Raw genomic sequence first — 25,471 nt, 5'->3', positions numbered from 1 at the left:
TTAAAGGATCTGATCTCATTTGGTCTAGAAATTCAGGAATAGTTTTTTTCCCCTAAAGAAATTATTTACCCCAAATGTAGGTAATTAATGTTTTTTGAAGTATGTTTGCACACAGTATATCAAGTATATCATGCTCACAGAGATAGAGATAAAACATATTTTCTATTTTAGACTGTGATGTGTGTAACAAAGCAGGTAAGAACAGGGAGATTTTATAGACAACAAGCCCAGCACAAGAAATTATGAATTTTTTTCTTAGATCTTCATACATGCTCACTGCTCTCCAAAATCTCAGTAAATCCACTCATGTCACTCTGGTGAGACTGCAGCTTTGAGACTGCAGCTTTGAGATTGCTCAGTCCTCATTTCAGAAAACAAAAGGCAGCTGACATTCCTGCCTGGAACATCTGGCTTTACACCTGACTCTGGATCAGGGTTTTATCTGGTGGCATTTGACAGAGTTGTGCCAGTGCCAGCAGAGCTCATCTGCTGAGCTGAGCCAAAAGCCTTTCCAGGCTGCAGCCTTTACTCCTTCTGCACACAGAAACACCAGTCCTTAATACAACAGGTCCAGCTCACAGGATTTGGATGCTGTTCTTAGCCCTGGCAAAAGAAAGAGCATGGCAGGAAAAGAGCAAAAGTGGAGCTGTGTCACTGTAACAGTTTCAGAGGGATTCTCCCAGCCTGCAGATCACTCTGTGGCACTGGCAGGAAACAGGGGACACAGACCAAGGGTAAATGTTTATGGCTTTTTAACTGCTGCTGCTCAGGAGAGCAGCCCTGGTGCTGGCAGAATTCCCAGCAGAGTCTCAGGTGGGGTGTGCAGGGAGCTTTCCCAAACTGGGAGAACCTCGGGGGAGGCAGTGGGTGCCTGCAGCTCGTGTGACAGATGCTGGCAGGACCTGGGTGGGACCAGGAGCAGCGGCAGCCAAAGCCTCCCACACCTACAAAAGCAGCCCTTGGGAAGCACTTGGAGACCAGGAATGCTGTCACCAGGGCAGATGGCACAGAAGGGCCCTGCCAGCTCCACTGGGAGCTTTGGTGCCCACTTGGCACAGAGTCTGGGGCTCTGAGCTGCCCGGGCAGGGCTCAGGGGGAACACGTTGCCCACCCAGTGCCAGCTGCAGGCTGTGCCCTGCTCATGCTCCAGCTCCATCCAGCAGCAGTGGGCACAGCTCTCCTGGTGGAGGAAATCCTCCCCTTAGTGCCAGAGCTGCAGGAGGAGGTGAGGAGGTTGAGGAATACCAGTGATTGTGAGAGACAGACCCCTGGAATCACACCCTGCCTGGAGACAAACCCAAGAGCAGAAGGATGTGTGTTATGGAGGATTCCCCCACCCTGGGTGTGTCTGAGGTCAGGCTGGGGGGCTTTGAGCAACCTGCCCCTGCTCATGGCAGAGAAAATGCACTGGATGGTCTTTAAGGTCCCTTCCAACACAAACCACTCCAGCATTCTGTGGTCCCCTGTCCCATTCCCCTGGCTGAAGGCAGTGACAGGAGCAATGGGATGAATTAAAAGATGGGGCAATGGAAACAGATTCCTGCCCAGTGCAACCAGTGCATCCCCTCCAAAGTGCCCCATGGCTCTAGTCACAATGGGTGTGGAACCAAACAATTAACTCACATTGCTGGTTGTTTGGTCAGTGCTTTCAGAAGTTGTAATGAAGGCCATTTTCAATTCATTTCAAAGTAGACAGTCAAATCTGAGTTTCCTACCTAAACCAAAATCACTTCCATTATCTGAAAGGTATTTTTTCCCACTTCTCCACATCTCACAGAGTTATAAGCATTTGAGCCATAGTAACATCTTTAGTACTTTGGCAGAGAGCAGGATTTGATTAACAAACTCTTCAGTTGTTGTATTTTGCAGATAGTGTTCAAAATATCAGGCCTAGGTAGGGCAGAATTCCACCATTTCAGATGCCTTTATGGCACATATTTAGGTCTGCAGTTATATTTTCATGCATTCATCCATTCAATACTAAGCCTGACATTTGTAAAAAAACATGCAGCTGGTGAACAAGAGAGTTGTCTTATTCTTCAGATGCAGAAATTTCAGATTTTAATGTCAAAAGATAAAAATAACTGTTGGGGTTTTGTTTGTGTTTTTTTCCCTTCACTGTAGGGAGAATTTTTATAAAAGGAGATTTACAATTTCAAACTAAACAAGCAAATTTTGTTTGCACTGCAACTTTCTTCCTTACCAATTTCAGTTGTTTTCAGAGAAAAAGGGGAGGAGAAGGCTACATGAAGATGAAAGGGAAATGTACCCCAATGGTGAGCTTTCAAAAGCTGAAGAGTACAAAGAAAACCTGATCAAAAAGTTATTACCAGAAACTGGAATGACTATATGTGTCTGGGGAGGGGGAGAAATGCAATATCACAAGCAAAGAAAATTCAAATACAATAGAAAATGGTGCTGGATGTCCACTGGGAGATGGAATGATTTCCTCTGAGCTCATGGGAAATTACTGTATGGATATCGGAACGTTGGGTCATATCTGGTGTTGAAACCAAACAGACATTTACTGTGTTACATTCAGATACAGGCAGAGTTTAGCTTGTAAACAAACATCAGCAAACTAAGTGACAGACTTGCTACTAGAGACCCAATCTCAAAACCAAAAAAAAAAAAATCTGTGCAGGTATCTGCATTTTTTTTAAAAATGTGAAATAGTTTAAAAGTGTAAGACCAATTAAAAAGAAAAATATAATTTAAATTTATGCCGTAGAGGAAACCATAGATTAAGCATTTGATAGTGAACACAAATTGTGTTCACTAGTGAACCAGTGATAGTGAACTCAATCCTCAGTATTTTTTAGTGAGCCCATCAGACGTGCACAGCCACAAGAACAGGGCCAGGAATGGTCTTAGAGGCACTGAGGCACAGCCTGAATGTTTGATGTGGATCTTAAGAGACACAGAGGATCTTGCACTCCCTGCCCTGCACAGAGGAGGAAAATGGCTCCTTACATTTACTGTACCTGCACAAAATACAGAAGGAAAGCACATAGGATAAGGGAAATCTGTTCATTTAAATAAGTTTCACGACTTGTTGTTTAATTTAAGTTTTCTGATCCTCTGCAAAGTTCCCAAGGGTGAGATGAGAGAAGCCTTATGAGTTTTCCATAGGGGAGCCAATGTTCCTGGGACTGAATACAGCAGAGGAGTGCAAGGCACAGGAGCACATTCCCTGCAGGTGGGAGATCTCTCCTTCCATGGGAGGTGTAAGAACTCAGTCAAGATGAGTTTCACAAAACATAGTCAGAAAATTCCCCTGTTTAGGTTGATCACCACAATTACAGACATAATTTTTCCAATTTGGTGCAAACAGTTCTTTCATATTGTGTGATTTCTTACTGATAAAATATTCCCAGTAACACTAGAAAAATCTCTTCCATACTGAACAACAAGGCTATGATTGACTGTCTGCACAGAGATGAGTTATAATGGGATTTGGCACCTCTGAGCTGGGAGGACACAGGGTGCCAGCAATTGTTTGTGTTTCTGGAGGGGTTATCCAGCTTCAGAAGTGTTCAGTGGCATGTTTCAATCAACAGCAGGAAAGTACAGCTATCTCCACTTTAAAGAAGTTTAATCTATGGCTACGATCCAAAAAGACCAAGTGTCCTCTGAATTCAAAGGCAGCCAATCTTCATAGACTCGAGAAGAGATTATCTAGAGATTATGTTGGTAATTAACTGAGGAAATGGAAAGTTGGTCTAAACCCTGTGGATCTGCCTCAAAGTGACATTGCTCTTTTCATTCCATAAAGGATGTGTTGGAGGCTATGGACAGAATTTACAGAGAAGCACAGTGAAATGTGGGTAAAGCAACCACGAGAGCCTGAATTCAGGTGTCTTAACTAACTATCTTTGCACTGAACTGGACAACTGGGTGGCTGACAATAGATCATTTCTATGTGAAATTAAAATGAAAACTAGCAACTGCACACCGATACCCAGCAATCATCATATCAATGTTAATATGTGTTCCTCATTAATATCCTTTATTCTAACTGGTCTTACTACACCTCTTGGTTACTGCAATCACTCCCAGTTAGACAGAGACTGTGAGCACCAGCTTTTATAGCCTGTCACATGCCAGATGAGCTGAAGGACCCCTCTGCTGCAATGCTGTTCAACAGAGAGACTTCATTTTCTATTACTCTGGAGACCTTCTCAAGACAAATGCTTCATTCTTATAACATCATATTTTTTCCTCCTATTTGCATGACAGCACTTCAGAGCTCTCCTAAATCTTCGATTACTTAATAACTACTTTTCTTTCTCATCTGATAACTGCAGAGAGTGGAACAAAAGAGTGCTGCATAGTTACAGGCACACACCAGCCCTGCTATTTAGCATTTAGATGGTGCCACAGAAAGAGGGACGATGTACCAGGGAGGCAGAGGGGAGGTGGATGTGAGCAGTGCCAGTTGGCTGGACAGAGTGCCCCCTCTCATCTCCCTGGCTGTGGTCCTTGCCAAAACCATTTTCTGCTGTTTGAGGCAGACAGAGGGAACGTGCCTGCTTTCCACCAGTCTGCTCCGAGCAGCGCGTCCCACTCTGCGGGCATTTCCCAGGCTTCGAGTCATCGCTGCTCTGCAGGGTGAACAACAGCTTCAGACAGCTTTTTGAGACAGCTACAGCAGGGCAGCAGAACCCCACCCAGCAGGCAAAGCCCCCTGTGCAGGCTGAGTGTGCAAAATAGACGTGAACACGGACATTCCACAGCTCACCTTCACATAACCCCAAATAGCAAATCCCCCAGCACGAGCCTAGCCCCTTAACCCAGGATATTCATATTCACAGATGTCTGGGAAGTTTTGGAATCAGTGCTCCATTTAAATGATCCTTTCACTCCTTCCCACATGTATTATTGTTATTTGCATTAACAAATATACTCTATGCCAAATTTCCCACAGGCCTCTTTTCAAATTAGCCATCTGCAGCCGTGTGAAGCTTTACATGAGCACAAAGTATGTGAAAGGATATCCAAATCCTATCAGCTCTAACAGGTACTTATCCATCTTTTAACACATTGCATACACTGGCTATAGAAGGTAAAAGCAGAATGGATATGAACTGTGGAACAACATCCAAGCAAACCACATGCACAGCCACACATTCCCAGAAATCCTTCTCCAGTCACCAGTTTCAAGGAGGAGATAGCTCTTAATTTGAAGCATCCCTCCTACTTTAACAAAAAGGTGGTGTTTTTCGATTATTTGCTCCTTAACAACAAAACACTGAAGGTCTTTACTGCCTACTGCAGAGTGTTAATTTTTAATGGGAGAAGCTACACGCTGCTTGATTTCTTTAGTGCATGAAGCAGCCAACCAATCCTGCACCACCTCCAACTCCAGAACAGCAGTTTCAGCAAGGAGCCTTTACAGCTCAGAGCATCCTTGAGGGCTAAAGATGTCAAGCAGTTTAAATGCCAATGAAATCAAGAAGACACCAGGCTCGGATATGTTGGGAAAAAAGGACAGGAAAATGGAGACCTCCACTGAGACCAAAAACTTTTCCTCTGCTCTAAGAATTAAGGGCTTACTGAAGGCACCTCTGAACTGCCTGCCTGGTGAATGGGGAGAGGCAAAAGCAGCACTAATGACAAAGCATAGAGCAAATTTTATCATGAAAAAGGTGTGAAAAATGGGCTGGAGGACATGTGAGAGTGTCCCACCCTCCCTCTATACCTGAGACATTACTGAGACATGCCTTGCTTAGCCTGTCCAGCAAAAGCTCTGATGAAGAAGCTACAACAACCTTAAGGAATTTGTTCCAAGTCCAAACAGAAAGGGTTTTCCCCCAGTAATTCTCCAGAGCACACAATCTCAGTGCCACTGTGCCCAGTGCCAAAGCTGCCAGGCATTCATGTGAAACAGGACTTCCCACCCCTCAAAGCTGAAGCCCACTTGATGAAATTCCCAGTTCTCACTGTTTTCAGGACATGCTGTGTTTGGGCACCACCCCTAGCTGTAAAGCCCTTCCTTGGTGGGACATGGCCCTGCTAAGGAGGAGCACATGGCTCCAGCTCCTGCACAGTGCAGAGGGATCTGCATCTCAGCAGCTCCCTCTGAAACTGGACAACAACCCTCAAAATGTACCAGATCACGTTCAACAGACCAAGATTTCAGTGAACAATTCAAGCTATATTGCTGCAAAGGCTTTTTTTTTTTTTAGCAGTAATTTTCAGCAGTTTTTTCAACTTTCTAGTGTGCTGTGCAGCAGGATTGAAAGTTAATATCCGTTTAAGCCATCGCCAGAACAGGAATATTTCTGCTCTTGTATCTTTTAAAAATATCTTGTGGAGTGAAACGATGGATGCCAAGTTTCAAGGTTGAATGAATTTTTATAGCAAAATTATAAATCCCTGAAAATGAAGGATAAAATGGAGAGTATTTAATAAGCCTGAACTGAAACAGTGCTATCAGATGTCCCTTTAATAATTTTGATAGAAATGGATCTTCCTTCAGATTTTCCTATCTGCAAGTAGAGCATTCAGCACTGGCATCATTCTGCTCCTGGCCAGTGTTTAAAGGCAGAATATCTGGATTATACCAGGGAGTGCCTGAGACCATGCAATGGCACAGTGGCTCTCCCAGGCAGAAAGATGATGGAAAAAAAGCTGGGCTGATGAATTTTCTTCAAGCCCACTTCTACACCACTGTGGCTGCTATGAACTTAGCACTGCCTTGGGAGAAAAATCTTTTCCTACTATTAGGTGGGTGCTGGATGTTGTAGAAAAGAATCCAAGGCCAAGACTCCTGCAGCCTTGCACCCCTGTGAGCATCTCTCTAGTCCCACCTGAGGGTCTAATTAAGTTAAGGTTCCAGTGAGAGAAGAGGGTGCTAACACTGGTATTAAGCAGGTAAACTCTGAGTACTACCCTGGGAGGAGGAGGAGAGTTTATCCTTGTCACGTGCACTTTAATCTCTTTTAAATTACACTCTTGCCTAGAGGAAATGGTGAGTGCCAATCCAAAACTATGAAAGATGTGTTTTGCAATTTTCCACACTGACTTCAGAAGTATTTAGGAAGTATTTGTGTTAGAAGTATTTCTGGTTGGACACAGTCCATTTCCTCACCAGCATTTACAGGGATGCAAGTTGGTTTGGTAATGACACCATCACACTGGCACACGTGTGAATTCCTGGACTTCAAAGGTAACAAAACATGGTCAGAAGTATTGAAAAAGAACAGCAAAAGGTACAGATCAAGGGTTTCAGCCCAAGAAAGCCCTTGCAGAAGCCATTATTTGGCAATGACAATAAGACACTTTCTCCTAAACAGGGCTCCTTGCTGCTACTCTACCTACAGCTATTTCAAAGATTGGTCCTTCTTTCAGGTACCTGGGAGTGCCAACAGATAGCATTCTAGAACTATTGAGAGGTGTTACTTTGCTACTCTTACAGTTCACAAAGATATCTTCCCTGTAGAAGGATCAATATTGCTGAATTTCAGGCACTTCTGCTCATTTTTCTATACTAGGTCAAAAAAAAAAAAAAAAATTTTTTTTTTTACTGTTCTGATTTGGCTGAGCATGTGTGAATACTGTCTTTTAATGTTTACTCACACCAGTTTTCCTGTATTCCCTCTCTGCTCAAGCCATCTTCAGATCAGCCCTTCCCAATCCCACAGACAAGATCTGCTTATTTGAGGGAAAAAAACAACCTTTTTTTGGTCTGTCCCCACTTTAGCTTTGGGCCATGAGCAAGTGCAAGCAGATCCTGACAGCAGTGTAATATGTAAGACAGAACAACTTCAGCCAAGACTCCTTAATGGAAATGGCAACTGCTATTGATTTCCTAAACACAGAGGTTGTGCCCCTCACCTCCATGACAAATCAGTTAGTAAAGACTGGGGACTCAGGGGAAACTCCTCCTCATGTAAACATGAACTTGTGGCTAATATTAACACAATATATTCTACAACTTCTTCCATGGTGAAGTCCAGGAAAATACAGGATGAGCCTGCAAGTGGTCACCAAAGATATTCACAGCAAAAAAATAAATCACTAATGCAAGTGCAATTGAATTCAGCAGGCAAAGGAAAGAGCAAGCACGTAAGAGTACAGAGAAACTGTGGAAGTCCTTGGATACCTCTAAATTTAAAAAGGCAAAACCAAACAGATTAATTCTTGGTTGCAATACAATACATACAGTGATTAATAAAAATAACTGTTATTTATCTGCTGGTAACAGTAAATAGTCCTTAATGCTACTAAAATTGGTGTAAGAACTCAGTCTGACAAGGACAAATGTCTTCATCATTAATGGCTGTCATGGTAGAAGAGACAAATACTTTTTCAAATCATAAAATAGGGTTAGGAAGCTCCTCACTATTTGGTAATACAATTTATATTTTGAATCCAAGAACTCTCCCATTTAGGAGCAGAGCAACGTGCCCCTGAAGCACAGCTCCTCCATACTCAGTGTTTTCACAGCCATTACCAAGGACAAGGAATTAGGACATCACCAAAGATGTGTACAGCCCCCCTTCTCTCACTGCTAACAGTAAAAGCAGGATAAATAAACCCACTCACTGGCCTGGCTGCACCAGTAGAAAGATCAGACAGACAGCTGAGATGAATAACACTGAGAATAGAATAACTTATTTTGTCCTTGAAGCAAAAGCAACTTCCTTACACCCCTTAAGTTAATAACGCTTTATTTTGTCCCCAGCTGTTAAGTTTATAGAAATTAAAAGTCATGACTATTTGTCTTTTGCCAGCATGAATTTAAAAGTGCCTTTAAAAAATCTCATTATCATTGTGGCTTTTTTTTTTCCCAAGCAGATTCAATACAAAGCAGATTACATCCTGCCTGCACTAGTAAAGTGCACATAAATTTTTCACAAACCAATTTATCTTAAAAATTTTTCTCTCCTCATTTTGATTCTGGACACAGTACAGAGTAGAAAGGCACTCCAAGTATTTTTTAGATAACACAATTCTAGCCACAGTGTGTTAGTGTTTCTGAGGTATTTCTGTTCTGTAACATTATTTCCAGACCATCAGAACACACCTTTTATGAAGTGGAATGATCTCAAATGAAACAATTACATTACCATGAAGTTTTAGTCTGATGTTCAACCTGAATTTGAAGATAAGAACTACAGGATTCATTCAAAGGTAACAGATGAGGATAAAATAGTTTCCTTGGGTAAGGAAATTTGGAAATGTCCATCAAATAACCTGGAAAGGGGCTGCATGGGTCTCCTGTACAATTGTCTGGGAAACCAGCAGTCCTGCAACAACTGCACGTGGGACCACCACTGGCACCCCACTCCTGTACCAGCAGTAATCAAGTGCAGTTACTCCATTCCAGATGTGCAAACCATCCTTTCTGAGGCACTGGGAGAGGAGGGTGACCATAATTCTCACCATAAGTTTTTGGGAGTGTTGGGAAGAGACAAAAGCCTTCCAAGTCTGGGGGAAGGTGTTTGTGTGGAGAGCAGCCCTTCCTCTGCAGCAGAGCCCTGACTCATCAATGCTTGGGGACAGTCAGGAGACACTGATTGAGCAAACACTCCCAGTGAAAAACTACACTCTACTTGGAGCCAGCAGAGATATTTATAGCCAGGTTTGTTTGAATGGCCGTAATAGCTGAGCTACAGCTTCTGTTCTCCAGACAGCTCCAAAAAAAATCAAGGCAACGACTCTGGTGGAGCAGGAAAAGTTCCACTGTCACTTTTCATGCGGCACTTGTCTCTCCCTGGCACTGATGACAGCCTTTTCACAAGTACCCCAGGCACCTTACAGAAAGAACAAGACATGAGTATGTCATGGCATGAGTGCAAAAAAAAGGGAATAAAAGTTACCTCATACAAGTCTGAGTCACTTGCTGTTAAGGCAGAACAAAATCCTGAATCTCTCCTGTTCTTTTATTTGCTTTCACTCCTGCCTAAGGAAGGGTTTTGATCACACTTTCATTTTAGCTAATAAAGTGTTCACAAGTAAGATATTTACAAGAAATAGTAACACTGCTCCTTTGAGAGAGACTGTCTAGGAACAGACAGTGAATAACCAGGCCCAGTAAAAGGGAAAGAAGAAATTTCTTGGGGTTTTGGGTGGATTCTAAACATGTAATGTTATTCCTGCATGTTTGCTAGTCTTGGAGCAGAAGTGATCAGAAACAAGAGCATGTCACAGACTTTTGCAAAGATGTCAGAAGAAGACTGAGTCAAGAAGCAATCCCAGCAGAAAGCAGCATACAGAGGAACAAGTTCTTCCCCCACAGCAGCTCCTGCTGCAGGGCTGCAACCCCAACATTTCTCCTTGTGCCTGAACTAGGAAAAAGACTTTGGAAGCTTGGTGGTACCAGGGTATTCCATAACACCTTCAGAACAAAGCTGTTGACCAGACTTTCCTCTTTTGGCCAGGGTGCTTAGCTGGTTGGAAAGTATAAGCAAAAAGAAGTTACTTAAGAAAATCACTCTATAAAGAAACACAATTCCATCTGCTTCCCAGTAAGTGTTTCTAGGAAAAAAAAAAAAAACAAACCCAAATCAAAAAAACCCCCTCCATCTAAGCATGGCAGAAATTGCTGCCTTGGGGGAAAAAATCTTGCATGTTCCCTTCCTTCCAGCAGACAGGCAACGAAGGCAACATTACAGTCCTTCAGGAGTGCCTTCAGGGATACACCAGAGAAAACTTCCAATATTCTTTTCCACATTAATTAGCATTAAGCTGACATTTTTAGTGATGGGCATTTTGCAGATTTGGGAAGAAATATACTTTTCTTTGGAAAGTAATTTGTGAGAAAATTTCTACCACCTCAACTATTTCAGGTTACTCCTTTATCTTTGGAAGTGCTGCCTCCTGAAATGCAGGCATGAGAAGACAATTATGACATCTCTGCAGGCACACAGGCTTTACTATGATCACATTTCTGTGCGTTATAGCACATTCTTTAGAAAACAACCAGTTGGAAAAGCAGATAGAAATCTCAGCTTCAGGATGTTAAAACCATTCTTTAACACCTCAGGGATAGGACACTGTCTAGAAGGAATGAAAGGCTGAGATAATTGAGATGTTCTGCCTGGAAAAGAGAAGGCTTTGGGGTGACCTGATTGTGGCTTTCCAGTACCTGAAGAGGGCCTGCAAGAAAGATGGACAGGAACTATTCACAAGGGCCTGGAGTGACAGGACAAGGGGGAATGGCTTCAAATTGACAGACAGTAGGTTTAGATGAGATATTAGAAAGAAATTGATTATTGTGAGGCCTGGGCACAGGTTGCCTAGAGAAGCTGTGGCTGCCCCACCCCTTGGAGTGTTCAAGACCGGGTTGGATGGAGCTTGGAATGACCTGGGGTAGCAGAAGGTGTTCCTGCAGGGAGACATCTGTGAGTGAGATGGGCTTTAAGGTCCTTCCCAATCCAGACCATTCTATGACTCTGAGAAACAAAACCCAAATAAATTCCTAACACCCTCTCCTCAGGCTGGATGCAGTCAGCCCCTTCCAGCAATATTTTGGTGAGGATCCTCTCTTCTGCATCTCCACACTCTAAACCAGGAGCGAGCATCCCACGGGAGCCCCAGGAGGCCACCTGACTCAGAGCCACATCTCTGAATCACCAGCACCTACTCCCCGTGGGAGGGAAAGGCTACTGAGTTACTGCTGGCCTGGAGCAGGACTGAATTCTTCCCTCCCAGCACGCAGGTGCTGGCTCAGCTATTTTGACCCAGCATGTGGGAGGGCTGAGCCAAGGTGTTACCCAGCCCTGGGAGCTGCCCACCCTCTGCTGGGCTCTCCCTGGGAGCGGAGGCTCAGGCAAGCTGCAGAACGTTGGCAGGTTTACATCCCCTCTTCCCACCTTCTCTAGACAGCTGAAGCCACAAACCAATTAAGCAATAAACTATCCCACACGTCCTTGTAAATTAGAGCTGTGTTTAATACACAGCCATTGTGGGCTTTGCACTGTGAGCTCTGCTCTGAAAGCCTTTAGAAAGAAGCAAGAGACTGGTAAGCTGAAAGTTTGCAAAAAGCACGTCTTGTAACATCCTGAAGTTGCCAATATTGTTTAAAAAAGAGAAAATATTTTTAATTTTTGTATCCCTTGCACTTTTATTGTCAACAGAAAGAATCACATTTCTGTCGTTATTCAAGACAAACTAAGTTTAGGATAATTGTCCTTAAAATGAACTGCAGGAAACCAAACAATGACTGACTTGTGTTGTGCATGGAGTAATTCCACAGTCTGAATAAGCCTTCATCAGTGAAGTGCTTGAGTGGAGTTCAGCCATAAAAGACATGAGGTAGAAGGATAAATGTTCAATGTAGCAAGAACTAGTTATATAAACAAGCATTAAGGTTTGAAACTTAAAAGTTCATTAATTCAGTGTGCTTAGAAATCAGCAGCAAAAGTAAATGACAATGGTACATAGCAATAGCAATGATGAGCATTAACAGCAGTGTTTTAATGGCAGCAAACTCCAGAAACAGACACATTTTTCTAAGCCAAGAAAACTCAATTTCCACTTGGCACAAAAGAATCAATTAGATATGGCACTTACTGGTCAGCTGAGAGTTGGAAACACCTCTCCTCTCTTCTAACACTTCACTCTGTACAAATCAATGATCAAAGCAAATGCAGCCATACAACTCTGTGAGTCTGTAATAAAGCCATTTATTTCTGAAGACTGTTTCTGTGTGTGGAATTTTCTTATAAAGATAGGTGCTGTCATAACCAGCATCCATTTCTTGGCAGAAGGAAAAGGAGCAGAAAATCAATGTGTTTGCAAACTCAGAACTAACTGAGCCATTCCCAACACTGCATGAAATGCAGCAAGACAAGGACCCCTTTAGTGACTGAGACGTTTTATCTCAAATCCAGGTACCTGTGTGGCTTAGAAGAGCCTCCCATTTCAAGAAAACTTCAAGTGAAGAGTGTAGGCAGAGGTGAAGGCTAAATCTTGTTTCCTCACACAGTGAAGTGGGTAAGATGTCAGTAGTGCGAAGAACTCTGAAGTCCAGTGAAAGCCAAACTTTGAAGAAGATTTCTCTGAATTGGAGATAGAAAATAACCCTAACTGGAGTTGGCTAAAGTGCAAGGTCTGGTAAATGAACCAACTTCTGGGACGTGGACACCTCATTTTCCTCACAAATCCTGTTATTACACAGAAGGAGGACTTTGAAATGCCTCAACCAACACATTAATTTAATGGAACTATGCTTCATCTGTTCTATACTTCCTTGGAAAGCACAGCTTAAACAAAGTGATTGCAAAATGTAGCCTACTGTTAACATTTTCCTGCATTTCAATTGTTCTTCAGTTTCTAACTTCAATACAGTCAGTAGAACAGAATCACAAAACAGCCAAGTTGCCAAGTTAACTCAGGCTTCTGAACACAATTCCCTAGTAAATAAGGCCATCCTCAATCTGATGCACAGAAAAATCCTACCCACCTTTCCTCATCTCCCAGCCCTCTCCCCAGAAATGGCAGTTCATTCTTTTCCCTTTACTTGCTCCTTCAGTTGTCTGCAATGTTCTTAATGGACATAACAAAGTGAGAGAAGAAAAACGCAATTAACTTTTTCATCTGTTCCTAGACTCCAGCATAAGAAGAGCACATGAGTACTTTGATTGTTCCATGCAAATGTTCCTGCCTTTGGACACTTCAACACTGCATAGATGTCAGAACAGACATAATCGGATTATTCTTTCTTGGGTTTTTTTTTTGTTTTGTTTTTTTTTTCCCCCCAAGTTATTTACAACATAAATCTTTAATTCCTTCAAATTGAGGGCATCTGTCCTGATATCTGCCTCTTCCATCTGAGGAGCCCATGTCATCTTATGCAAGTCCTGCTATTCAGGTTCCAATTCATCTTCTTGCTTGACATTTTCCTAGCTGGAAACTGTTTCTCTAAAGCACCTCCAGAAATGGAGGTGTGATGCTTGGTAGAACTTAATATCCTAGATAGGCTGAAGAATATTTAGCCTGCTCTTACAATAACCATCACTGTGCTGTTAAATGATGCCAAGCCACAAAGTACCTCATCTGAACGATGGGATTAGTCCATTTTGTGACAAATATTGTAACTGCAAAAGCATCTATCACAAAATCTCATAAGGCCAGAAAATATTTCCTGACATAATGTCATCATACAGACACAGATCACAGAAACCTCTGAAATGCGGAACTAACACCCTTCCCCCCAGCCTGCAACAGAAACTTCACATATTCTTGAAAATGTCAAGATGTATGGAAAGGATTCACTCTATTTTTGTCCCAGGACCTATATTACAGGGCAGAGGAACAACTTTCTGTCAGACAAGAAGAGTATTCTAATAAGCTAGAGATTGGAAAACTTTCCTGACCAAAAGCAATTCAGTGAAAATAGAATATACAAGTTAAAGTTGTTTCTAGGAATGATCCTCAATCCACCAACAGGTTCTTAAAGGAAAAGAGATTTTTCTGAAGAAATACAATACCTTTGATTCAGGGATGGGAACTGCAACATTTGTAACCACAGGTAAGCAAGCCTACATCTCTCCTGGACTCAATAACCTTATTCTGTTTAGTTACTATGCTATTTAACTTCAGTGGTGTGGCTTCTTTTATATCTGCAACAGTGTTCTTAAATGGGAAAAACCCTTTGAGGAAAAGTAGAGGGGACAATGGAAACAAAACTCTGTTCAAGGAGAAAGTAACGAAAGGAAGAAGGTCCCTGACTGTGGTACTCTGTCAGAGACAAGAGGCAGCTAACAGAGAGAGCAGGAACAGGCTGAGAGCAGCACTGAGAGGAGATCAGAGCACGTCTGCTGGCCTGATGGAAAGCTTTGTGTTTCCCTAAGCAGCTCACAGCTAATGGGCTCATCACTCTTCCCCCTGTGCTCCCACACAGACAGCAGCCATGGAGCAACGTTCCCAGGGATGCAGGCAGCAGCTGAAGCTCTCTCATTTCTTTTTCCATCTTTATCCTCTGCAAAGTTACAACAACTCTCTGTGGAGCCAGAGTTTGCCCCAGACCTGCTGAACGCACAAGGTTCTGCCATAAAAACATTTTTTACCTGATAATAATAGGCTAAATGAGAAATGCTGAAGGAAGGAAAAAATCAGATTTGGGGTACGGTTGGCTTCTCAGTGCTCTACTTGCACATTCTCCAAAATTCAATGAACCAAGCACTGGTTCCATGGCTAATAAATCTACTTGGGTTTTGGTTTAATTCAAATGAAAGGAATATCCAGCAGCAGCAGAGAAGGAGCAGGCTGTGAATATTAAACACATATTTGCGCAAAATAAAATGCCTATTTCATAAGTGTGTTCCCAAGTCTGAAGATAACATCTCCAAGAGATTGGACTGGAAGTTAAAAAGTAAAGGTACTGTATTCAGGCAGAGCTGAACAACATCCATCACCACTGGAGCATGGAAATACAGAGTAAGGGCTTCAGCAGCTCACATCCCTGGAATCAGTTATCTAATGATTCATCTTTGCCACAATAACCGCTGCAAAAATCGATTCTACAGCTTTCCTCCAGTCCTGGGCTTTGCATGGAAAAGCAATTGTTTAAATTAATTATTTAGAGAGTACTTTCAGAAGTTAAAAATGTAGCACCTAGCTATGCTCTCTGTTTATTTCACAATCTTTTTTTTTTTTTTTAATATCAGCATCTCAGATACACAGATATGTGATTAAACACAAACAGTTGTAAGGAATGTCAATATAAATAGTAGGCAATGAAAGACAGTGTTTCAGTTCATTAATATCTGTATCTTAGGTGACTGCAGGTGCCCCTTAATGAATTACACGACTAGTAAAATACAATTAAATGCAGCTGCATATGTTTACAAATCTGCAGAACCAAATTACAGGTATCAGTAGCACCCATAATTCATTCATAATTGACAATTTTCATATTACTGGAATAAGGAATCAAGTCATGCAAATGATTACTGCATTTGCCTTTGAGCTCTACAGACCCAGGTTCATTTCCTATGCAGCACCATAAATGAAACAAATTACATACTTGCAGGTTAAGGCAGACCTGAAAGCAAATGCCCCCCTGAATGACAGCCAAAAGCTCAAATCATTCAGGTTCTATTTAGCTGTCAATAAAAGTTCATGAATGGCTGATAGCTGACATAACTTTAAAGTATTATTCTTTACAGAAGAGTCATCACATGTCTGCTGCAGAACTGGGTTCTGACCCCAGTTATCCATGGGGTGGATTTCCAGGCTTCAAGGACATGACAAGAACGTAACAAAGAACGGAATTTGTGCTGAAGGTTCTGGTTTTCTTTGGTTTATACTTGTGGCATAGTGATCATCTCTCCTTTTTTTGCCAGGATCTTTTCTATGGCAGTAACTCCTGTCTACATTTAGTTCAGTTCACCCACAAACCTTGTTAGGAGCTCATGCTGAGTGTGTCATTCAGACCTTGCCTAGAGAGGCTCCTGAGCAGCCTGCTCCGAACAGGGGTTTAACCAGAAGGTGCCCAGAGGCAGCACACCCAGCTGGATGATGCTGTCCAGTTGACAAGAGCTCATGGTTCACATCCCTGCTTCTCTAATCGTTTGTAACACCCTCACAGCATTGTATTTTGGGCTGTGAATTACCCAGTCAACAGCCAGAGAGATAAGGAGCAGCTGGATTCCAGCACTGATCTCCTTAGCTGTAGGAAGAGCCATTGAGGGGGAAAATATATTTGTGTGTGTGTGTGGTGTGGAGCAGTGCCTGGAGACAAAGACAGACCTCCTGCAATCCCCCATCATTCTGTACCTTGCCAGTGGCCAGAGAAATAAACACAGGCACCAGTAACCTGCTAAGGCAGAGTTTTGGAGAGCTGCGTCAAATTATTGCATTAAAGACTGAAAAAACCCAAATAAATAATAAACAAGAAAAAACAATTATTAAAACTGCAGATCATCAGCTTAGATGGAGCCTATCATGTCTACACAAACAACAACCCTCCTGACAAATGCCTCATGAAAGAGAGCCCAGTTAAAGGGCCACCACTGATACTGAAGTAAAACCAGTCACAGATTTTTCTCCTTTGTAAAACATTCATTGTAGACAATACTTTTGGAATGGAAAAAAATTGAAAATAATTAAATGCAGCAGTCCTTACTGTTGGTTCCATTTTGCTTTAAAATGGGTGATTTTAAATGGATGGCCAGTTCACATTTTTAAGAGCAAGGAAGAAGAGAACTTGAGCGGAGAATTTGCTCAGAGATAGAGTGACAACCATAGATGCCAAAGATGCTGTAACCCCTGCAATCAATCCAGCTACTCTGGATGCATGACTCTGTCTTTGTAAAACAAGAGTCCAAACACAGAAGAATGAAAGGAGGAGGAAGAGTAAAGGAAAGAATAAAGAGGAGACAAGCTACCTCACAGAAGATACACCAGCTCTATCTTCCAGCTAGGGACTTAACTGATTGACAATTTATCCTTTAAGAACATCTGACTTCACAAAAAAAGAGTTTTTCATTTGATGACTCTTTCAATATTTCTCTTACCAACTGGAAAATTTTAGGTGGCTGTGCTGCATGCAGGAAAAACTGCATGCAGCACAGCCACCCAGAGAAAAACTGCTATGATTTCTCTCTGCAACATTATTGTGGAGGAAATGCAACAAGTCTAAATTTCCAAAGAGAAAGATAAAAACCAATTTCCCCAGATCATCTGTTGGAAAGTCTTTGTTGCCTTTAAAGTATAAGCTATCAGCAGGATTTTATTTTAAAAGAACGGAAGGACAATTTTACAAATTTATACTGACAAGTAGGTGTTTGTTATCACTTAGATTTTGTAAAATGCCATAGTTTTATTTCTGGTTGTTTTATGGGTTCTATTGCTGAAAGAAGTCATGGCCATTTCTTGACATGACCAAATGAATGACCTCTTCTGTTTTGTAGGTGGGGAACCTGAGATCATGGAATGTCAATTCTTGTGAAGGTGCTCAGCTCTTAAAGCTCTTTTGTTACTTGCTAGAATTTGAGGTGAAGAATAAGGGGCTGAGGAACATGTAAGTCTCAGTTCAAGATATCTGGAGAGCTTCCATGGTGTTGAATTAACTATGCCCATTTGGTCTGAGCACGCCCTACTGATTCCAAACACAAGGAAAGGTTATTGCAATGTTATTAGCAGCAAAAATTCCTTCTCAGTCTAAACCCACTTTTTTTTTTTTTTTTTTTTTTTTTTTTTTTAATGCTTAGCAGACATGAATATCTTTCCAATCTAACACATCTTCAAACACTTTCAACAGTCACAGATGTGAAGACTGGAGGTTTCCACTCTTGGCTCAACCAGGATTTCTGCAATGCTTTTGCCAGAACAGCAGTTTGTACCATGTCTCACTGCACAGAGATGCTGTGGATGCTCTGTGCCATCAACATCCCTATATTGCCTACTCATGGCTGAAAACCTGCCCTTGGCGTGGGCAGCTGGCCCTCTGTGTGCCATGGTTTTGGTCCCAGCAGTGCCCAAATGGTGCCAAGGTCACCGTGGTCACTTGCTAACAACAGTTCATCAGAGCTTGGCATCCCTGGAGCCAGGGAATCACACAATGGTTCAGGTGTGATCTACTTCCAGCCCCACTGTCAAGGGCAGGGACACCTTCCACTAGACCAGGGTGCTGCTCCAACCCAGCCCAGGAAATCCCAGAACACCAATTAAAATAATTTTGAAGATTAGGAGAAGAAAAAATTATGACTAGGCAAGAAGAAGTTTGCTGTGAGCCAAAGGGTCACCATCTTTAGGACAATGTAATGTTGGGGAGATGTTTTGAGGACATGGTCCTTCCTGCAGCCATGCCTCCAGAGGAGATGTGGGCCACATGACAGCCTGGTATTACCACTTACACAGACTCACTCTGAGGATGTGTAAGTGGTAATACCAGGCTGTCATGGGGATGAGTCTGACCTGGGGATGTCACTTGACATCCCCAGGTCAGACTGGTTGGCAAGTGCCTCACAGAGAGCAAGAAGAGTCCAGATCCTGTAGGACCCAGAGGAAGGATCTTTGTGTAGATGTTGCCCCAGAAGATCCACACCAGCATTTCAAGACTCGGTGGGGAGGTGATTGAAAGCTATTGTGAGCCTCTATCCACACAATCCTCCCACTGCTCTGCCCCCCAAAGAAAGACAGCCCTGTAATACATCCCAGCCTTAGCAGGAGCTACTTATATCCTGTAGTGGGAGGCTTTACCAGCTTCGCTGAGTTTGGAAGTGATATAACACAAATCTGTCACCACAGATGGTCTCGCCGATAGCATCTGTGGCTGAAGTGCCGAGAAAGGAAGCCATACTTCTTACCACTGTGTATAAAAAGAAAACTCTCCTGCAGTAATATTTCACTGCTGACAGCATAGCATCTCTGTTTAAAAAAAAAAAAAAAGGTAAAAAAAAAAAAAGCTCATGTATCCTAATATTCTGCCTTTCTAAATAATAAAACCCATCTCTGTGTTAGCAGCCTGTCTAGTTGATATTTCCCCTATAAAGCTAACTTATATTCCATTTCTATGTCCAGGATAATCTTTAATGGGAGGATAATGAACACATTACAAAGCCCCAATTTTCTGTATGTTACAAAAATTCCTATGTCTTCATTAACTAAAAAGGGGGCAGCTCACAGGACTATTTTTCAACTCTGACTTCAGAGTATACATTAATCCTTTCACTGTTATTTTTCCAAGATTTATTTTGCAGGCACAGATACATGGAGAATTCACATCATGGATTTCTCTTCCATATCTACAATCACAGCCATCTGATTTAGCCCATACCCACAACTACATACCCTGCCTACTAATGTATTTTCCTGGGATTCATTTCAGTGCTCCAACAGGACTGTATCTCTTCCTCAGCATGTTCAAATGGTCAATTATAGGAAGGAAAGAAGTCCCTAAAGTTATCCAAACACTGTATTTCCATTTTCAGTAAATGTGGAATGCCTCTTCACCAATTAATTTTATCTAAACCGCAGGAGTGGTTGGGCATTGCTCTTGGTCAGTAAAAGCTTTTCTGGAGTACAAATGTCTCAGTGTATAAGTCCATTACCTCACATCCCTTGTAAGATATAAGCAAAGGCTCTCTCCTTCAGAAAAGTCTGCACAAGCATAAATTCAGCATGACCTGAAACTCCAGCCCAGCAAATCAAATTTCTTTACATTTATATCTCAAAAGCATGAGTCTGCAAGATTAATGCCATGGCTCCTTTTGCATTCTAATAGATCCTGAAAATTAGGATCAGTCTTAACTGCTTAATATGTGACAGAATTTAACTTATATGCTACTTAAATCTAGGCACAGGATAGAAACATTAAAAAAAAAAAAAGCCAGATGTAGACAGCAGACTACATAGTTGCGTTGTAATGGAGGTTAAACAAACATACCTTGAGAAAAACACTAAGCTGTAATTTGCTCATACACCTTCCAGAAATGGAATTTGACAGGAACATGTGTTAACTTCACCACATTTAGGAGCCATTTTTAAGTTTAGAGGATATTAACACTCATAAAGCTCTCCTTTCCTCTTTTTTTGGTCTATTTCTTTTAAAGACTTAAAATTGTGACTGAGTTTTTCCCATCTAGTCTGGCGCCCTGGTGTCATTAATTTGTAATAAGAGCAGGAAGAGGAGAGACCTAATTCCTGGTTTGCTACATGGTATTTCTGACAACAAGATAACCTGGTATGGTACAAAACCAGCTTTAGCCACCTACTTTATGATATCCCTTGCTGTTGAACAGCTGACAGAGACACATGTACCCTATTATGACAAGATGACCTTTAAAGGTCCCTTCCAACACCAACTATTCTGAGATTCTATGATATTATCTTAATACCACCTTTCAGGTAGATGAATGTTTCAAATATGAACAGCTTAGAGAGGAGAGCAGATAAAACTAACCAGAAACCTGGTGTATATTGTTATCTGAGAGACTGGCAGGGATGACAACCTTTCCTCTTTTGGTCTCCAGCCATGTATATATTGTGCCCTGCTCTCTTTCTCCCCTGTGCCCAGTTTGGATCTGATGCACAATCCTTTCTTCAGCATTTGGATACCCACAGCCTAGGGTCAGCTGAAATCAGGAAGAGTAATTCCCATAACACAGTAGGACATCAGGTCTAGGTTAGATGGAAATGTTTTGATTAGAAGGATCTATGTTAGTCAAGTTGCTGGAAGGTGTCTAAAGATATTCTTTCATCAATAAAAGGGCTGAGATGAGTGCTACAGCTGCAAAGCCAAAAACCCTTAGAAAGCACTCTCCAAGCTGCTGTCAGGTCTAAACATCTGACATTAATCCTGTGCACAAGCTGTCCATAATTCCATGTCCCCTGCACAAACCAGTGTAGTTCAGCCAGTGATGCAGACTGCAACACTCACCCTTCCCTTCAGCATTCATGTGCTGCATGCTTTGCTCAAAATCCAAATGCAGCAATACGTGAAACAATAAACTTGCTGAATTCCCCACAAAAGGATACTTTATTCACCATCCTACTTGCACAGGCAAAGAGATGGGTGTCCTGAGGAAAATACAAGCACTGAGGAGCCCTGCCTCTGAGAGAGCAGCAAGCTCAGGAGACTCATGGAGAAGATGTCACTTTGTCTAAAATCTGCATGGGACAGACAAATGGGATAAATGGATGTTTTAAGACTTAGCTGTAATGAAAAACAGCACCATCAGTCATTTTATTGCTGTTGCAGAAAGCTTTCTCTCTTTGCAATGCAGGGAAGCTGATTTTTGCTGAAATGTGTTGGCCATGGAAATTCTGCACTGTCAGCAACAGCACTCCATGGTCCACAAGGATCCCATGTGCTGCCCCACCCGTCCCTGGTGATCCACAGGACACCAACATTCATTTCACATTGGTTCACAGAACCACATTAAGCTGTTAAGGTTTGCATTCTCTTTATTATTTTTAAAAGCTTAGCATTAAGGTGATGTTGCAAGAACCCTCTGTAATTTTTGGGCAGTTTTAACCAAAAGACTTGTATAACCATTGAAGAAATGTACCACATCACACCCATTTTCACCCATAGATTTAACATATGGAATCACTAATCAGAGAGTGCTTGGAGAATTTAGATACTTCTCAATTAAAAAGTCCAATTTTCTGTGATATATATAAACTATTGTTTATTTTTTAGCCTCCCTGAGGAGTGATATCTATCATTTTCAGCAGGAAGCCAGGGCTATTTGTTTTTCAAAGATAGCTCTTTGGAATTAATTACTCTGGTATTAGACTAAGTGACAAAACAGGTAGTGCAGAACCGAGGGTAACAAGAAATTTTGTCTTGCAGCTTTTTAGAGTAAAATTATTCTCCTAACCTGACTGACAGCCAACCATTAATCACAATTTAACAATTATTACAGCCAAGACATATTAAAAAACAACCCTAAATTTCTCACCGCTAGTTATGCTTATTTCATTTTCTAATTGCTGGCTTAATTTTTTTAAATGTCAACAAAAGACAATTAAATCCTTGTTGTAACTGTTCAAGCCAAACATACATAATGAAAACTTAATGGATGCATCCTGTTTAAGATTCTGTTGCAGTTTCTTCCATCTTATGGCACCATATCAAACATGACAGCTGCTCTCCAGTGCCTGATGTCCAGACCACCTGAGGTACCTCTGCTCCCTCCAGTGAGCCTGGGTGTTGTTTTGGTGCTCCTCAGGAATGGCAGACAGTTGAAATCTCCACTCCAAGTTAATTATTGAGCTGTTTCCCAAGACATCAGAGCCAAGATGGCAATTGCAAAATGGGTGCCAACATTTTGACTGAAAACCACTGGTTTAGCTTTATTTACCACCCTCACTGCTGTGACTGTCAGAAAACAGCACCAGGCAATGCTTTATGTGCACCAGTGGCCTTGGGGATGCTGCCTGATGAGTCCTCTTTTTGACAATGAGAGTTGCAAAGAAAAGAACAAAACTGAGCAGCACCTGCTGGCTTGCACGTGTGTTTTGGCTCAGGGTACAGGGATAAATCAGGTTAAATGAGAAAGCTGGTTTATTATGTTCTCCTCCTCCAAAAAACTCTTCCTAGCTTCTGCCACGGTTTGTTGCCATCTAGTTGTGCAGATAAAACTCTTTATTGGGTCATAATATAGACTGGATCTCTGAAAGCAACGTGCCTTGCCAGGAGGGTGGGAGTAGCACGTAAGCACAGGGTGAGCAGGTACAGAAGGTAAAACTCAGAGACAGTGTCAGCCACAAAATCATTAAGGTGGAAAAGACCTCTAAGATCAACTGTTAACCCAGAACTGCCAGTTCACCTCCAAACCATATCCCCAAGTGCCAAACTCACACACCTTTTGAACCAGTCTGGCTGTGTTATAAAAACAGAAAAAAATCAGCAGTGGTTGATGATCATCACAAGAGCAGTGATTCTGAAATCAGACATAAACTGCAAAAACTTTCAGAAACAACTTAAAAAAATGATAAAACAGCTCTCACAGGGGTGTTACCCTGCTGAAGCCAATTAGATAGCATGTTCTGAGTGCCACATTCTGAGGGATTTCAGGTGAAACACAGGTAACATGGCTGTCTATCTATCTAATCTATCTATCTACCTATCTATCTATCTAATATCAGTTTAAGAAAGCCATCAGTGAAAACCTGCCAGCAGGACTGTCAGTCAGGAGTGTGACAAAAATCATGTCACCAGGGCAGGTAAATTTCCAAGTTCATGAGGTCAGCAGAAAGGAGAGGGATCCCATTTTAACCTATCAGCTTTTAAAATCTGTCGTAGCATAAGGAGTTGAACACAAAATACAATATCCAGCATAAAACAATCACTCAACAATTGGAAATGAATCAAGAAAGAAGCCTTTCTAAAGGATGTGTTGTTTCAGAAGACAGTGACCTCCAAAAGTAGAAAAGCCCCTTGCTCTTGGAGTTTTATTAGAGAGCACAGTTGCCACACAAAAATGAAAACAGAAAATAAGTTTAAAGTAAATGGATGCTTTTCCTGACTATTGCATTGCTAACAACAGATGTTTTCTAGTCTCTGGCAAAACATTAGAGAATTTCCTGGTTTAGGAGTAGAACTGCACAAAGAGACACCACCAATGACCCAGCTGAGTCCAGCCAGAAAGAGAATACCCAGGCACAGAATGTTTTGCTCCCTTTGCTTTATAGCAAGAAGCTACAAACCGATAGGTCCTGACCTTCAGCTGAGCCTTCTGACAAGAATACAACTGTAGGACTGGAGCAGGGGTACAATTAACTGCCAGACTGAAAGCAGACTGTGGCTGGAAAATAGAGGGAAGAAGAAAGTCTGTGTTAAGAAACTGCCAGGGTGGATGTGGGATGATTGATCAAGTCAGCATCACAATGTCTCAGAGGCTCAGGAAGGGCATGGGGAAAGGTAAGGTAGTGAATTTATTTTTAATTGCTCTAAGTTTTTTTTTTGTTTTTTTTTTCTTTTTTACCCCTAGGGCAGAGAAAAGGTGGGGATGTGCATGGAAGAAAGGGCTTTTTGGGCGAAACTCCATATGCTTCTGCTTGTGTCTGATTCTTTTTCTGTTTCTCTTTTTAGGGTGAAAAAATTTAAAACATACATCTTAATAAGTCCTTTTTTAAAAATAGGTGAAGATACAAGACTTTCTTGAAGCAGTTGCCATGGAGAAGCTGTTCAAGTGAAGAATAATTACTAGGGCAAAATCACATACAATATGGGGACTGATCCTTCAGATTTTACCCATGCAGAACTCCCACAGAAGTCAACTTGTTATCACATATTTTTAGCAAGCCAGGAAAAGAAAAAGAACTCATACTTCACTCCTAAATGAAAAAAAAATCATTTGTTTGCATAACAGAGCAGAGAGAATAGGCTTTTTCAGCAAAAGTCTTTTTCTAAAGACTCTGCAAGCCACCTTGTAGCACAGGTGGGCTGTTTTCACTTTTAGGATCAAAGAAGTTAATTACTGAGCAGTAATTTGTAAGTGCATGGTGTGCTCTTTCCCATAGTATCAGAAATATTGCAGAATGTGTACTTAAAACAAAATGAGATCCCTCTTCTTTATTTAATCAAAAATAATTGCAAATCCAAAAAGAAACATTTTTACACAAGTTCCAGCTGGCTATTGATGCTGACTTGCAGAAAGAACTAACATTTCTTTGTCCTGAACACACAACTCCAAAATTAGAGATTTGCCTCTTCAAACAACAGTGGTTACCCAAGGACTCCTAATGCTTCAAACTGCACCTTGCACAAAAGTTCCAGCAAATTAATTCTCCCCTCACTTGCACTGCCTCCTGTACTCTTCTCCTCACCCAGCCTCAAAGCAAAGATCTGGAGGGTTCCCCTCCCAGCCCTGAAGGCATTGCTCACTGGGGATGTGCCTCTTGCACCCCTCACAAGAGTCCCATGCCATCCTTTTGGGGTGGTTTGATGCTCCCCTGCAACATCGCCTTGCTGAAAGCACATGGTGCTTTTTCCAGAATTTGTGCTACCAAAAAAAGACATGTGCCTGCTAGATAGCTCCTTTCTGTCCCCCTGCAGAATAGA

The 25,471-nt window shown here is 41.8% G+C and overlaps 1 protein-coding gene across 1 annotated transcript in view; it reads right to left on the bottom strand.

Moving 5' to 3' along the window:
- The window catches only part of TAFA1 (TAFA chemokine like family member 1), a 210,229-nt gene that overhangs the window by 133,127 nt on the left and 51,631 nt on the right, over positions 1 to 25,471 (bottom strand). The gene's annotated exons all lie outside the window — the stretch shown is intronic.

This window comes from Haemorhous mexicanus, chromosome 11 (assembly GCF_027477595.1).
Source record: "Haemorhous mexicanus isolate bHaeMex1 chromosome 11, bHaeMex1.pri, whole genome shotgun sequence".
Lineage (NCBI taxonomy): Eukaryota > Metazoa > Chordata > Aves > Passeriformes > Fringillidae > Haemorhous > Haemorhous mexicanus.
Note: the sequence above shows the minus strand (reverse complement) of the source record. Positions and strands in the feature narration are given on the sequence as shown.